At 43.2% G+C, this 16,248-nt stretch overlaps 1 protein-coding gene across 1 annotated transcript in view; it reads left to right on the forward strand.

Moving 5' to 3' along the window:
- Sos1 (SOS Ras/Rac guanine nucleotide exchange factor 1) overlaps nt 1-16,248 on the forward strand; it is a 92,876-nt gene that overhangs the window by 11,854 nt on the left and 64,774 nt on the right. The gene's annotated exons all lie outside the window — the stretch shown is intronic.

The following is a 16,248-nucleotide window of genomic DNA, read 5'->3' on the forward strand; positions in this document are numbered from 1 at the left end:
AGAATAAACCCAGGGCCGTGTGCATGCCAGGAAAAGATTACTATATTTTAGAGTCACATAAGTCAAAAAAAGGATTACATTTTATTTGTGTGCACGTGTGGGAGGGATATATGTGTATATACACACATCACAGGCAGAATGGCACAGTGGGAAGGAGCTGGACAGATATGCAAGCCTGGCCTGCATTCAGTGCCCAGAACCCACACAGAGGCAGAAGGGCAGAAGTGACTCCACTAAGGTGTCCAGACATACAAGTTGTAGCACGCTCTACCACCCAGAATGCATACACAATGATAATAAAAAATCAAAATTAAATCTTCACTGTAAAATAATGCATTTTAAAAAGAATATAATTTGGGCTGGAGAGGTGGCTCAGCAGTTAAGAGCACTGGCTGCTCTTCCAGAGGACCCAGGTTCAATTCCCAACACCCAAATGACAGCTCACAACCATCTGTAACTCCAGTGCCAGAGGATCTGACACTCTCACAGAGACTACACACAGGCACAACACCAATGCACATGAAATAAAAACAAGTAAATAAAAAAAAATCATAATTTAACTGAAGGCTTGTTAACTCTTGTTTCCAACATTACATTTTTATAGTATTTTAATTTTATAACTAACTTAATTTCACATATCAGCCACAGATTCCCCCATTCTACCTCCTCCCACCCCCCAGCCCTCCCCCTCAATCTACCCTCCTACCCCCTCACCCCCGTCACACCTCCTCCAAGGCAAGGTCTCCACTTGGGAGTCAGCCCAGCCTGGCATACTCAGCCGAGGCAGGTCCAGTCCCCTCCTTCCTACACCCAAGGCTGAGCAAAGTGTCTCAGCATAGGCCCCAGGCTCCAAAAAGTCAACCCATGCACCAAGGACAGGTCCCAGTTCCACTGCCTGGGGGCCTCCTAAACAGTTCAAGCTAATCAACTGTCTCACTTATCCAGAGGGCCTGATCCAGTTCCATGGGGACTCCTCAGCTATTGGTTCACAGTTCATGGGTTTCCACTAGTTTGGCTATTTGTCCCTGTGCTTTTTCCGATCATGGTCTCAAAATCTCTTGCTCATACAATCCCTCCTCTGTCTCGCTGATTGGACTCCCGGAGCTCCACCTGGGGCTCGACTGTGGATCTCTGCATCCACTTCCATCAATCACTGGATGAGAGTTCTATCATGACAGCCAGGGTGTTCGGCCATCCGATCACCAGAGCAGTTCAGCTCAGGCAGTCTCTCGACCATTGCCAGTAGTCTATTGTGGAGGTATCTTTGTGGATTTCTGGGGACCTCTCTAGCACTCTGCTTTTTCCTATTCCCATGGTGGGGGTGGTCTTCATTCATCATGGTATCTCCCTCTTCATTCTCCCACACTGCTCCTGATCCAGCTGGGACCTCCCTTTCCCCTAAGCTCTCTTTCTCCTGATCCTTGCCCTCCATTACCCCTCACACACACATGTCCAGTTTGCTCATGTAGATCTCATCCATTTCTCTGTCGCTGGGTGATTCCTGTGTCTTTCTTAGGGTCCTCTTTACTAGGTAGCCTCCCTGGAGTTGTAAGTTGCAGTCTGGTTATCCTTTGCTTTATATCTAGTATCTACTTATGAGTGAGTACATACCATGTTTGTCTTTCTGAGTCTGGGTTACCTCCCTCAGGATGATTTTTTTTTCTAGGTCAATCATACCACAAGGGCACATGCTCAGCTATGTTCATGGTAGCACTATTTGTAATAGCCATAACCTGGGAACAACCTAGATGCCCTTCAGCTGAAGAATGGATAAAGAAAATGTGGTACATATACACAGTGGAGTGCTACTCAGCAGAGAAAAACAATGACATCATGAGGTTTGCAGGCAAATGGATGGAACTGGAAAAAACATTACATTTTTATTGATTATCTGGGAATTTCACATCATGCACCTCAATCACACTCACTTCCCAGTCCTTCCTTGTCTGCCCTCCACCCTTGTGACCTCCCCTTCCAAAAAAAAAAAAAAAAAGTCCAGTTTGTATTGCCCATCTAGTCGCTGGAGCACGGTCAGACTGCCATGCCCTGTACCGTAAGTGGAACTGAGCCCTCACTCTTGCACCCCGGCCAGAAGCCATCAACTGTGGAGACTACATATCAGCATCCCATCACACTTTATAAGACTTCTCTTCTATGGCTTCCTGTCTATGTTGTTACTTTTTTTAGGGGGAGGGAGGTCGGGTGGGAGTTGACATTGTCAAGAAGGCTTCCATGTCCCTCCGTCTCAACTGTGCATCTACAGTCATCAATATAATAGCAAAAGTAGTCTCTTTGCTCTTCATAGTCAGTGGGAGCATGGATCATGGACCTCTGCACCATTTCTGGTGATGGCAGAGACCACAAACAGCCCCTGGCTGCTGTAGGACCACAGACCCAGGCAAAGCCCTCGGAGGCAGCCCAGTCCATGGACATCACCATGACCTCAGGTGGCAGGCAGGACACTCACATCAATATGGCCTCAGGCTGCAGTACTGACCACAGACATCCCCGTGGGCCATGGACATCAACACAGACCGTGGCCACAGTAGGACCAGGGACTCAGACATGGCCCTCGAGTGGCAGTGCAGGCCACTTCCAATAAGTATGGCTCCTGGTGGCAGCACTCCCCACAGACAAAGCTTATTAACTCTTAGAAGAAGAGGAGGCGTGCTCTCAAACAGTCTTGCAAGATGGACCTGACTCTCCCCATTGTACAACTAATAAAGGACTGTGTGCAGGCCATCCTTACATATATGAGAACTTTAAGATAGGACTTAAAACCCACTTCTTTAATTTGATAGCAGTGTGACTCTGGACGATAGACATCCTTCATACTCTATAAAATCCAGCTAATACCTACAATTAACCACACATAAGACCACATGTTACACGGGGCATAGTGCCAGAAGACTGTAACCCAGTACAATGGAGGTGGAACTGGAAGGATCAGGAGTTCAAGGTCATCCTCAGCCACTTATTCAGTTTGAGATCAGCATGGACTAAGTGAGAGTCTGTCTGAAAACAAGTCACAAAGACCCAATAATCAATGAAACTTGCTGTTTAAGTGATGACCATAGACTATGTTTCAAATACACAGCCAGGGCTATGTAGAAAGACTCTGTGTCCATTTAAAAAATGTTTTTACTTAATTTAATGATGCAAAATGCACGTGCGGACTTGACTGATAACATTCACATGTAATATACTTTTCTCTCACGTCCACAACTCAATAGATGGATGAACCCAGAGGAATGACCACGGTCATTACATAAAGTAGACTATACTAACAAAGTTTATTCCAGGCCATTTCTTCTTTTATAGTCCAAAACCTCTTCCTTATGTTGTTGAGATCAACCCACAGGAAAACCATGGTGCCCAAGGTTAGCCAGACTTGCAGCCAGTCAGGTTTGGCGTCAGACGCAGAAACTTGAAGAGCTGCTCCCGAGGCTCTGAGGGGTGAGCTTTATTAGTAGCACAGGCAGCACCATCTCTCCCTGCTGCTGTTTGTCTGAGACAGGGCTCGCCATGTAGACTGGGCTGCTCTTGAACTCCGAGATCTACCTCCCTACACCTCCAAGCCCTGCCCTGAGAGGAGTGAGGGCAGTTTCATTGTCGTTTACAACCTCCTGCTTGCTGTTGAGCCTTTGCTAGGACTGGAAAGTTAGTCTAGTGCTGATCAAAGTCCCAGGGAGGTAAAGGATGGTGATGACTATTGATTTCACTCTACTCCAGCCTCAGACTACCCACTCTCTTTTATATTAGTATTTTAAAGACAGGGTCTCACAAGACAGCTGGAGGTCTGGCCTTGAACTTCAGATCCTACTGCAACTGCAATAAAAATGGCCCCAGGAGGCCCATAGGGAGTGGTACTGTTGGGAGGTGTGGCCTTGTTGGAGGAGGTGTGTCACTGGGGGGTGGGCTTTGGGGTCTCCGCAGCTCAAGCCTGGCCAGTGTGTCTCAGTCTCTTCCTGCTGCCTGTGGATCCAGATGGAGAACTCTCAGCTTCCTCTCCAGCACCATGTCTCCCTGCATGCTGACATGCTTCCTGCCATGATAATGGACTAAAGCTCTGGACTGTAAGCCAGCCCCAGTTAAATGTTTTCCTTTATAAGAGCTGCATCCCACAGGCCTCTTTTTTGTTTTCCTTTTTTCTTTTTTTGGTTTTCCGAGACAGGGTTTCTCTGTGTAGCTTTGGTGCCTGACCTGGAACTCACTTGGTAGCCCAGGCTGGCTTCAAACTCACAGAGATCTGCCTGGCTCTGCCTCCTGAGTGCTGGGATTAGAGGTGTGTGCCACCACCGCCCAGCCTTGTTTTTGTTTTTTAAGACAGAATGTAGTCCAGGTTGACTCTCAACACCTGACACTTCAGCCTCCACCCCCCAAATATTTGGGTACTACATATGTGCTACCACATCTTGCTGGTACTCTCTTAATTTTTACGAAAGGACTTATTTTATTTTATGCATTTTTTCCTGCATAGGCCAGAAGATGGCACCAGATCCCCTGGAACTGGAGTTAAGGGTTGTGGGAACTGAACCTGGGTCCTCTGTAAGGGCAGCAAGTGCTCTTAGCTGCAAATCATCTCTCTGGCCCTCTCTTAATTTCTTAAAGGTCTGAAGTCTATCATACAAACAGGGAATACGTAACTTATGAGTTTGGTCTGAAGAATAATAAAATGAATGTCTGTATGCCAAAAACAGATTAAAAAGTCATTTATTTTTGAGACAAGGTCTCATATAATTCAGGCTGGCCTGGAACTCTTGGCAATCCTCCTGCCTTAGCTTCCTGAGTGTTGGGATTACAAGCACGAATCACCATTCTCAACTGAAATAACATTTAAAAATTATTATTATTTCTATATTTTATGTGCGTGGGTGTCTTGCCTGCATGTATGTCTGTATACCATGTGCATGCCTGGTGTTCACTGAGGTCAGAAGAGGGTGTCAGATCCCCTAGAGCTAGAGTTCCATTGGTTGTGAGCTGCCATGTGGGTGCTGGGAATTGAGCCTGGGTCCTCTGCAAGAGCAGCCAGTGCTTTTGCTATTTTAGCAATTGCTAACTCATTTCTCCTGCCCCTTTATGTGGTTTTTAAGATGGTTTTACTCAGAGCCCAAGCTGGCCCTAACATCATTATATAGCCCAGGCTGGGTTTGAACTTAGAGCAGGCCTCTCTTGCCTTTGCTTCCTGAGTGCCAAGATTCATGAGTAACCACTCCCAGCCTTAAAACCAATTTACTCTATTTTATTTTATTATTTAAAAAGTGTTTGTTTTATTATTGGCTCCCCATTCTGGTCTCTTTTAAAGCGGATTATACTTGAATTACTTGGCTGAGCGTTTTCTTGTGTGCAGTGTCCTTTATGGTTGGTTCCCGGTAGAATTCCGACTTGTTTGTATATTCAGGTTTGATCAGTGTTGTTAGTGCCCTCTGTTTTCAGGATCAAGATGAGTATTTCTTTTTTTTCTTTTTTACCTTGTTATTGATCTTTGTGGGTTTCACATCATGCATCTTGATCCCACTCATCTCCCAGCCCTGCACATCCACCCTCTGCCCTTGCAATCTCTCCCCCAAGATGAAACAGAAATAAAATTTAAAAAGAAAAAAAAAGACAAGAATCTCATCATGGAAGCTATAGTGTGACACAGTGAGTCACACAGTCAACCCTTTGGTCCATACATTTTTACTTGCAAGTGTTATTGCAAGGAGTCATTGGTCTGGCTCGAAGTCTCTGCTTTCTGCTCTGCTATCAACACCAGCCCTCACTGAATATCCTGTTGTCTGTGTCATGGAGGTCCTGCAGCTTTGGGCCAGCAAATGTGCTCCAGCAGATTACAGATGGGGTGGGTGATGGGGTGGGCCCGGCTGGTTGCTGGGTTGGTCAGTCTGCTGGCTCTGCCCACTCCTACCTCCAGGGTGAGTGCTCCAGCACCTTTCCACAGGCTGGTTCTCTTGCTCTCACAGCCTCAGGCTGGCTCACCTACACCTACAACACTACTGTGCTGCCCAGGCGAGGTGCAGGGCCCTTTCCAGAGTGCTGCAGCTGATGAGGGGCAGAATCAGCTCTCTTGCCTGCCACATGTGGCTAGAGGTGATGGGGCAAGATGAGTAATTTTGTTAAAAATCTTTTCATTCTTTCTCAGATGCTCTGATTTATTCAACTATACCTAAAGTGAAACCAGAAACTTCAAGCTACCATGAGAAACCCTCCTACTCTGCCTCACACGATCTCTGATTCCCATAGTTAACAAGAAAGACCTCAGTCCAGCCCCAAACTCTAGTGAGCTGTACAGTAGTACAGTACAGCTGCATACAGGGAATGCTTCTAGCATCTACAGTCTCTAGGCCCTTTTTCAGGTAAGCTAAAACAGGATCCTTCTTCTCCCCAAATCCACCAGCTCTGCTGCACAGACAAGGAAGGATACATCTGTGCCTCCAGCCCCTTTTCAGTGTTTTAAAATACATTCTTTTCTGCCTCAAGTTGTAAAGACAGCCTTTATACTTTGTGTTCCTATGTAATGTATGTTTACATTGGTGTGGGTGAACAGGTGTGATGTCGGGTGTCTTCCTTGATCATGCTTCATTTGACTTCTTGAGGCAGGTCTCTGAAGCTGTTGTCTAGGGCCAGCTTGTCCCACGATGGCTGCTTGCCTGCCTTCTGAGTGCTCAGGTTACAGCTGGCTACTGTATTTATGCCTGCCCACTACTTCCTGGGTGTTGAGGGTCCAAGCTCCAGTCTTCTGCTTGCACAGCAATCACTAGCCACTGAGCCGTTCCCGCAGCCACCTCTTGGGCGTTCTCTGTAGATTTCTAGATGGTTTGCTTATCACAGCTGAGCACTTAGCCTCTTCCTCAGGTAGTACCGCACCTTCCTTGTGTTGCAGTCAGTCTGGTCCTAATTTTAGTGATACTCGTCAAAAAGGAACAAAGGATTCAGAGGCTCATCTGCCCTTTATAAAGATCAGCTCTTCATATCATGGTCTCATGTACTAATGAATATTAGCTAAATTTATTTGTTCCAGGTTTCCATTTTCAGCTTTTTACATTTGTTATGAATCCTCTCATAAGGAAGAATTCCTCCTTAATTAGGGTTATTTGGTTATTATGATATATAGATCAGCTAGGGGACATTGTATGTATATTTAATTTTTTTCAGGGTGAAGACAGTCATTTTTAGTGTAATTCAGTGAGTTTTGTTTGTTTTGTTTTTTAAACGAACAATAGCAATCTTGGAAACTGGAAAGTCCAGTATCAAGGATCCTGTTTCAACTATCATTTACCTTCTTAGCCTTGTATAAAGCTATTGTATTTTGAATAGTTACAGTTTATTTGAATAGTTACAGTTTATTTGGTTTTAAAGGGTTTTTTGTTTTGTTTTTGGTTTTTTGGTTTGTTTTTTTTTTTACCACCCCCCACCCCCCACCCCCCACCCACCCCCACCCCCCACCCCCCCCCCCGAGACAGGGTTTCTCTGTGTAGCTTTGCGCCTTTCCTGAACTCACTTGGTAGCCCAGGCTGGTCTCGAACTCACAGAGATCCACCTGCCTCTGCCTCCCGAGTGCTGGGATTAAAGGTGTGCGTCACCACCACCCGGCCTTTTTTTTTTTTTTTAATCTTTATTTTAAACTTTTTTCTTTTCCTCCAGAGCTGAGGACCAAACCCAGGCAGGGCCTTGCGCTTCCTAGGCAAGCACTCTACCACTGAGCTAAATCCCCAACCTTGTTTTGTTTTTGAGATAGGGTTTCTCTGTGTAACAGCTCTGGCTATCCTGGAACTCACTCTATAGACCAGGTTGGCCTCGAACTCACAGAGATCCCCCTGTCTCTGCCTTCCTTATGCTGGGATTAAAGGCATACACTATTATTCCCAGCTTAAAGTTTTTTTGTTTTTGTTTTTTTTAAGTTTAGTTTTATTTTTACTTATATATACCACATACCTGTGGGTGCCCACAGGCCAGAAGAGGGGGTTGACTAACCTGGAGTTACAAGTGGTTGTGAGCCACCCAATGTGATGCTGAGGATTGAACTTGGGTCCTTAAGAGCAGCAAGTGATCTTAACTGCTAGGCCATTTCTCCAGCCCTTGATTCGGTCTTAAAATTATTCCATCTTTTATCAACTAGGAAGCTTTTTATGATATTCAGATATTCTCTTGTTATGCTGTATTGCACACTTTCTGTCAGTTACATGTCTTTAGCTTTATAGTGTCTTAAACTATACAGTTTTGATTTAAAGAATTACGTCTGTGTATGTACTCCGAAAAATATTTGCTGTACATGAATCCTATTGTGTGTGTATATGTGTATGTGCAGGTGTGTGTGTGTGTGTGTGTGTGTGTGTGTGTGTGTGTGTACACGCACGCGCGCCCAGGCATGCAATTCAATGACCTTGACATTGGCTTTGACTCCTCAGAGGAAGGCTGTGGCTGTGCTTGGTCTTTGTGGACCTGTCTGTCTATGTGGTATGCCTTAGACAAAGCCTCATGAGAAAATAAGTCCAGACTGAGGGATGTCAGGTCTAGGATCTAGGTGACTGTCACTGTGGATACCTGTTCTGTCTCACAAGATGATGAGGTTCTTGCAGGTGTCTAATTGGGCTGCAGCATCTTCATGGTAGTTTCCAGTGCTGTGATGGTCTTTAATTCCAGAAGGCTGGGATCTGTCATCTTCTGGGATGTCTTGTACTCCAGGGCTCTGTAGCAGCAGTACCTAGGCTTCCTATGTCATTGTGTGTAGTACTAGGACAGTGATGCCATGTCCTTAGTTCATCGTCACATCCCAGTCAGTAACCAAAGCTCATGCATGGGTTTGTGAAGTAAGCCCTTCTGCTTGCTGAACCATCTCCCTGCCCCTTCTTGCTTTGCCTTTTAAACTAACCCCAGAGTGAGGAGCAATAAAACCCTGAAGTGTCAACTATGACTCAACAACCATAACACTGAGATTTGAATTATCAAATTTTCATGATTTGCTCTTATGGTAAGGGTTTTGAAAATACCAGCCTCATTTCAGATTCTCTCATTATACTTAAGACTGAGAAGATGGTTCAGTAGGTAACAAACAGTACTTGTTCTGCAACCATTTGGACATGGGTTCAAAACCCAGAACACTAAACAAAAAACAAAAGCAGGCATGACTGTGGGTACCTGTAACCTGCACTGGGGAGCTGGGACAGGTGGGTCTCTAGAGTCATCGACAGCCATCCTAGCCAAAATGGTGAGCTTCTGGTTCAAGAAGAGATCTTGTCTAAAGGCTGTGATGTGAGACACCAGTGTCCTGATCTGGCTTCTTCATGTACGTGCACTTGCACACTCACGTGCATGCATGGTACCACAAAGGAGTGTGTGTGTGTGCATGCACGTGCCCGCACACACACCCAATAATTAAAAAAAAAAAAAAAAAAAGGAAGTAGAAGATCTGGGCTTAAGACGTGGTAGAATACAATCTAAAGCCTTTTCGACTCTTCAGAGAGAAATTAGCCAGAAAAGGGCTGTTAAAGAGTCATCAGAACTCAACACCACGCTTTCTGGCCTTTAGGGTTCCTAAGTATCCTTATGTCAGACAGAAATTCATACAGAACTGGTTAGAATAGCAACTATAGTTGTCATATAATGTGCTAGGATTTACTCCAGATAAAGTGAACCATCAGGATAGAAGCCAATCAGTCCTCCTGAGAAGTTTAAAATCTTTGGTTGAATATGGTGATTGTATCTTACCAAAGGAATTGCTGGCATGCTGATTAAAATTCCTATTCATGGCTATCATTGATTCTTTAGTATTTTCTTTATTACTGAGGCTGAGAGATGGCTCAGCAGTTAAGATTTTTTGCTGCTCTTGCAGAAGACCTGGTTTGTGTTTCTAGCACATTCATGGCAACTCACAGTGGTCTGTAACTCCAGTTCCAGGTATCTATTGCCCACTTCTGGCTACCACAGGCACTAGGCACATAATGTGGTGCACATAGGCAAAACACTGATACACATTTAAAAAAATGTTTCTTAGAAAGATTTATTTTTATTACTTTTAAGTATGTGTATGTGTATCTGTGTATGAATATGTGCACATGAGTGCAGGTGCCCATAGAGGCCAAAGGTTTGGGGTTCTAAGAACTGGAGTTACAGGTGGTTGTGAGTCGCCCAAGATGGGTGCTGGGAACTGAACTTGGATCCTCTTGAAGAGCAGTATACACTCTTTTTTTTTTTTCCCCCAAGACAGGGTTTCTCTGTGTAGCTTTGCACCTTTCCTGGAACTCACTTGGTAGCCCAGGCTGGCCTCGAACTCACAGAGATCCACCTGGCTCTGCCTCCCGAGTGCTGGGACTAAAGTTGTGTGCCACCACCGCCCGGCACAGTATGCACTCTTAACCACTGAGCATCTCTTGAGTCTCTAGTGAAGTGTTTTCATTTAAGAAACTTAAAATTAATATATTTAATTTCTTTAAGTTATACATTTAAAGAAATATATCAAGTTTATGTGTCAGTAAATACAAGTATAAAATGCAATATTTTTCAAAAGTACACTTAAAGGAAAACCTACATCTAGTTTAATTAATTTTAAAATTTGTTTTACCATTGGGTGTAAGACACAGACACACACACACACACCCCACACTAAGTATCAGCCTTGAATGGCTTAAGGGAGCTGTGGTAATATTTGTCAGGATAACCTATTTTGTATAGTCCTGCACAGTTTGGATCTTTTGGGTCCTAGTTTTGAATGTGATTCAGTACTTTAGATCTTAACACTGTCTCGAAGGCAGCATTTTTTCTTTTCTCTGTATGAGGTGAAATATAATGCTATTTTTCTGTATCTTAACCACATTTTTCTTGGATGAGTAAAGATCAGTTAGTGTAAATCTAGCAATTGGAACTTTGCTGGACTTTTAACTGAGTTTTTAGTTAGAGGACTTGAAATGTTTGTTTTGTTTTATTTTGAGGTAATAAAACAATGTTGGTCTCTTATGTAAATGAATTTTGCAAACCTAATTTGAAAGAGTAGATGATAAACATTAGTGTCCAGAAACTTAGAAATACAATTGGTGTTGTACTCCATTTTCTGTAAGTAAAGTAATTCTCTGTTACCTAATAGGTTTTATTCAGCTTTTAATAACCACCAGTAAATAAAATTATCAAACTTGAATTCTGAAAATTTTTACATAAAATACCATATTTAACCAGTATTTGAATGTGTGAGAATTACAGTTATCCAGTTATTGTTTTTAGTCTTTGTGTTTCACTGGTATGGCTGTATATAATGAATATGATTCTGAACAATAGATGTCTGCCTTAGTTTAAACTGATCTTGTATATGGAATAGTTTCTGCTTGAAGGCATGCTCCTAGAATCATCTAAGCCCCAAGCTTTATTGCCACACAAGCATTTTATGCCTTCACCTCTACAAAACAGAGGCTTGGAGTAAAAAAAAAAAAAAAAAAAGGAGAAAATAAATTTATAAATAGATGAACAAGGCCTTGCCTTGTTGGAGCATCATTATCCAATTAGATTGATAGAAGAACATACAATTACAACTCATTATTAGAGCTCAATTATCAAACTGTAGTACCTGGAGTAAGGGTTGGTACACAGCAGAATATAAAGCCAATAATGTAAGCAATTACTATGTTTGACTCACTCCTGTATAGCTAGCCCTTAACAGTGTATGTATATATAATATTTGAGATGTAGCTCAGTTGGTGTGAGTGCCTGGCTAGTATGCCTGAAGCTGTGGATTTGATCCCCAGCACCACACACAAACCTGTAACCCACTCCTCAGGTGGTGGAAGCAGGAGGATCAGAAATATAAGGTTATCTTTGGCTAGCGTAGTGAGGAAATACTGGGCCAAAGCCCAAAAACCAGCTAGGCAAACTCCAAACTCTGCATCTCCATGTCTGATGTGAAAACACTCTTCAGATCTCCAGCTCCTTTCAGCTCTGTTGACTGTAACACACTTCTTTCTCTTGGGCTGGTACCACTCCCTGTTAGCAGCTTTCCTCAGCAGATATCCCCACAGCTCTGGCATCTCCAACATCTTGGGGTCTCCAAGGCAATCCAGGCTTCAACTTCACAGATTCATACAATGGCCTCTCTGGGCCTCCATTCAGGGATACCCCTGACATATGCCTGGTCTCTGTGGCTTTCCTTAGTTGCTCCTTGACTTTAAAGCCAGAACCACATGGCCAAAGCTGCCAAGTTCTGCTGCTTGCTGGGGCTGGAACATGGACCTTTGTTCAATTACATCTTCATCAGCTTTCTATTTTTGGTGGTTTCCTTCATTGCTTAAGCTTGGCTGTCCTGAAACTGGATCTGTAGACCAGGCTGGCCTCAAACTCAGAGATCCACTAGCCTCTGCCTCTGGAGTGCAGGGATTAAAGGTGTGTGCTACCACACCCAGCTCTAAGCTTTTCTTTAATTCCTTTTCATAACTTGGAAACTTAGCTGGGTGCGATCTTGCCCTGAGGTCACAGTCCTTTTATTCCATTTCTTAATCTGTTTATCTCCTTTAACACAGGACTTTTAGCTCCATTCTCTGGTGCTCCTTTTCTCTTCCAGTTTTATATTTTGTGCCTCTTCTTGTCTTGACATTATAAATCTTCACTGGAGTCAACACTGGTAACCACATAACAGAGTCTATACTAGGCTGTTATGAGATTTCCTCTGCCAGTGGAATTAATCCAAAACTCTTCAATTTAGTTGCAGGCAGAGTTTTCAGACAAGGGCAAAAAGCAGCCACATTCTTCACCAAAATATCACAAGAATGATCTCAGGGCAACATACTAAAAGTCTTCTCTGAAACCTCTTGAGTCAGGCCCCCACAGTGCATCAAATCCATTGAGTTTCACTGTCTTCCATGCTCCTCCTAGGATGTTCCATTAACGAGCACTTAAAGTGTCCAACCATTTTCTAATCCACAGTCCCATGGTCCACACTCCCTCAAACACAAGCATGGTCAGGCCCCTCACAGCAGTGCCCCAGGTCCGGTACCAACTTCTGTCTTAGGGTTTCACCATGACCACAGCAACTTATAAAGAAAACATTTAAGTGGGGCTGGCTTACTGTTCTAGAGGATTAGTCCATTACCATCATGGCAGGATATATGATGGCATGCAAGCAAATACGGTGCTGGAGAAGGAGCTGAGAATTCTACATCTTGATCCACAGGCAACAGGACGTGAACTGTGTCACTGAGCATAGGTTGTGCACAGCAAATGTCAAAGCCCACCCCCACAGTGACACACTTCCTCCAACAAGGCCACACCTAATAGTGCCACTCCCTGGGGGGGGGCATTTTCTTTCAAATCACAACAGGCTTCCGACCAAGTTTTATTTACAGTGTCACTAATAACAATATCCATGTTACTCACTCTGTCTTTGTGGGTTTTCTGGGATACTGTACCCCATATCTCTAGGTTAGACAGTGGGATATTTTGAAAGCTGTATTAGACACCAGAAGGTACAGGGTCAGTACTTGATAGTATTTATTACTATTAGCTATGGTATTGTTGCAGTCTTCTTTGTCTCAATAGATGGAGGGGCTGATTTAAATGACCTTTAAAACCTCTTTTAGTTCTAAAAGATGGTGGATTTTCTTTTTTCCACTTTTTTAGATTTATGTATTTTTATTTTATATGTATGTATGCTTTGTCTGCTTATTTATGTGTGTACCAATGCTTGCATTGTCCAAGGAGGCCAGAAGAGGGCATCAGATTCCCTGGAACTGGAGTCACAGGTGATTATGAGCCCTGCTTTCAGGACTGAACCTGGGCCTCTGGAAAAGCAGTCAGTGCTCTTAACAACTGAGTCACCTCTCCAGCCATAAACTGTTGGTGGTTTTGTAAATTTCCAGGCATAGTATGTTTGATGCTGAGACCTTGAATGAATATGTAATTCATAATTTTAGATATGTTTTTTTTTCAGAATAATGTTTTAGTGGATCTAGAGTCATATTCTCATTCTCTCTCTCTCTCTCTCTCTCTCTCTCTCTCTCACACACACACTCTCACACACACACACACACACACACTTCTTTGAAATACCATATTTCTTCTCTTTAGTTTTTGTTGTTAATGTTATAAAGCTTTTAGTGTTAATTTGACATGTTTGTTGAGTAATGGAACTATTGCACAGGTAAGTTGAGACGTGGGTTTTAAAATCAGGAGAGACAGGGAGAGTCTTGAAGTTATCCAGGTGACAGTTGGAAATGTCGCTATAATATTACTTGGGAGAATAGCATGGGGCAACAGACACATTTAAGAGGGGACAGAAGACACAGCACACAAGGACACAGGAAAGTAGCAGAAGCTCAAGAACGTAGACTAGACTGTGTCACTGATGTCTGTACGCTGCTGCTGGTGAGGCACGTGTGTGTAGTTTGGTGTGCACATGTGTGCACATACATGCAGAAGATGCTTTCCTCAATTGCTTTTCTGCCTTTTTTTTTTTTTTTTCCTAAGACGGGGTTTCACTCTAGGCTACCCTGGCTGGAAGTCTCTGTGTGTAGACCAGGCTGGCCTTGAACTCAAAGAGATCAGCCTACTTCTGCCTCCCGCATACTGAGATTAAAGGCGTGCACCTTGATAACTGGATCCACCTTGTTTTTTAGGACAGGGTCTCACTGAACCTGTAGCTCACTAGTTGACTAGATATGTGACCCTATTATCTGTACTGTATCTTCAGTACAGGTATTATTGGTACATACCATGCTTGGCAGTTTTGATTTTTAAATGGGCACTAGGCATCCAAACGTTTCATGTTTCCAGGACAAACACTGTGAGACTGAGCCCCTCATTAAGAACCTTCAGAAAAGAACTTGGCTGACAGCCACTTAGAAGCATTGCTGTAAGTGGTGTTAGGATTCACTGCTAGCACACTACCCAAGAGGACATAGGATATCTGAAAGACAAGTTTGAGCCATCAAGGCATGCAATTCAGTGTACAAAAGTAAAATGCATTCCTGGAGTTTTAGAAAAGGGAATAGCTAAATGTAAAGGGGAATGAATACCCACACATGTCAGTCAGAATGTATTGGTGAGTGGAAAAGACTAATTGAAAACCCTGATTCCTCAACTCCTCATTGTTTTAGCTGTGTTTAGTCATCTAATAAAGTAAAAACAAACAAACAAAAAACACCAACTGTAAACAAAGTGTAACTAGGTTGGCAGTTAATATATTGACCATGGTTAAGTGTGTAGGCCAACAGTGTCAGCCCCCAGGGCTGTCTGTTCACCTGTAAAACCACTCTGGTTGTAAGCGTCCCTCATGTAGGTCTGAGTTGTTAGAATACCATTTGCCTTCAAATATTTATCTTGAAAGATCATGTGAAATGGTTGTATCTGTACTTTTAATATACAATTTTTAGAAAATCATTAGTATACTGTTGTGGAATATTAGTTTAAGATATGTTATGTTTGTCTATGCTGTGGAATATTTGCTTAATGATGCAAAGATGTGTTATATTCTTTTATGTTGCATTTGTTTAACTCTGAAGCTGTGTTACTGTGCCTGTCTAAAACACCTGAACTGAACAGCCAATAGCAAGGCAGGAGAAAGGAGAGGTGGGGCTGACAGGCAGAGAGAATATATAAAAGAAAAGAGGAGGAGCGAGAAAAGAAGGAGAGGAGGATACCAGGGGCCAGCCACCCAGCCAGCCAGCCAGCCAGCCAAGAAGGATATATAGAATAAAGAGAGGTAAAAAGCCCAGAGGCAAAACATAGTTAAAGAGAGCTGTGATAATTTAAGTTAGAAAAGCTGGTTAGAAACAAGCCAAGCTAATGTTCAGCATTCATAAGTAAGAATAAGTCTCTGTGTATTTATTTGGGAGCTGGGTAGTGGGCCCCCCAAAAAGTAAAAAAAAAAAAAAAAAAAAGTATACTTTTACTAACAGTTTCCCCCACACTGAGGCTGTCATCCTCTCCATACGGAATGCCTTCAGCCAGTGGTACATGTTTTTTTGGGGGGGGTGGTGGTGCATGTCTTAAAGCACAGCTATCATCAGGAATGGCTTTTCTTGCCAGTTATTTGGTGAGGAATAGTTCTGACCCACAGTGAGTGATACAGGAATGAAAACTATTGTGCTGGTTATTAAAATGAAAGCTTTGTAGAGACCAACAGCCTTAAGCAATTCTGAAAAAAGTCATGGTAAAACAAGGATTATTAAATGATGGTCCATCTTCTCACAGTATAGTAGACTAAATCACAAGTGTGTGTGTGTGTGTGTGTGTGTGTGTGTGTGTGTGTGTGTGTGTGTGTAGAGAGAGAGAGAG

This window comes from Onychomys torridus, chromosome 21 (genome assembly GCF_903995425.1).
Source record: "Onychomys torridus chromosome 21, mOncTor1.1, whole genome shotgun sequence".
Taxonomy (NCBI): Eukaryota; Metazoa; Chordata; class Mammalia; order Rodentia; family Cricetidae; genus Onychomys; species Onychomys torridus.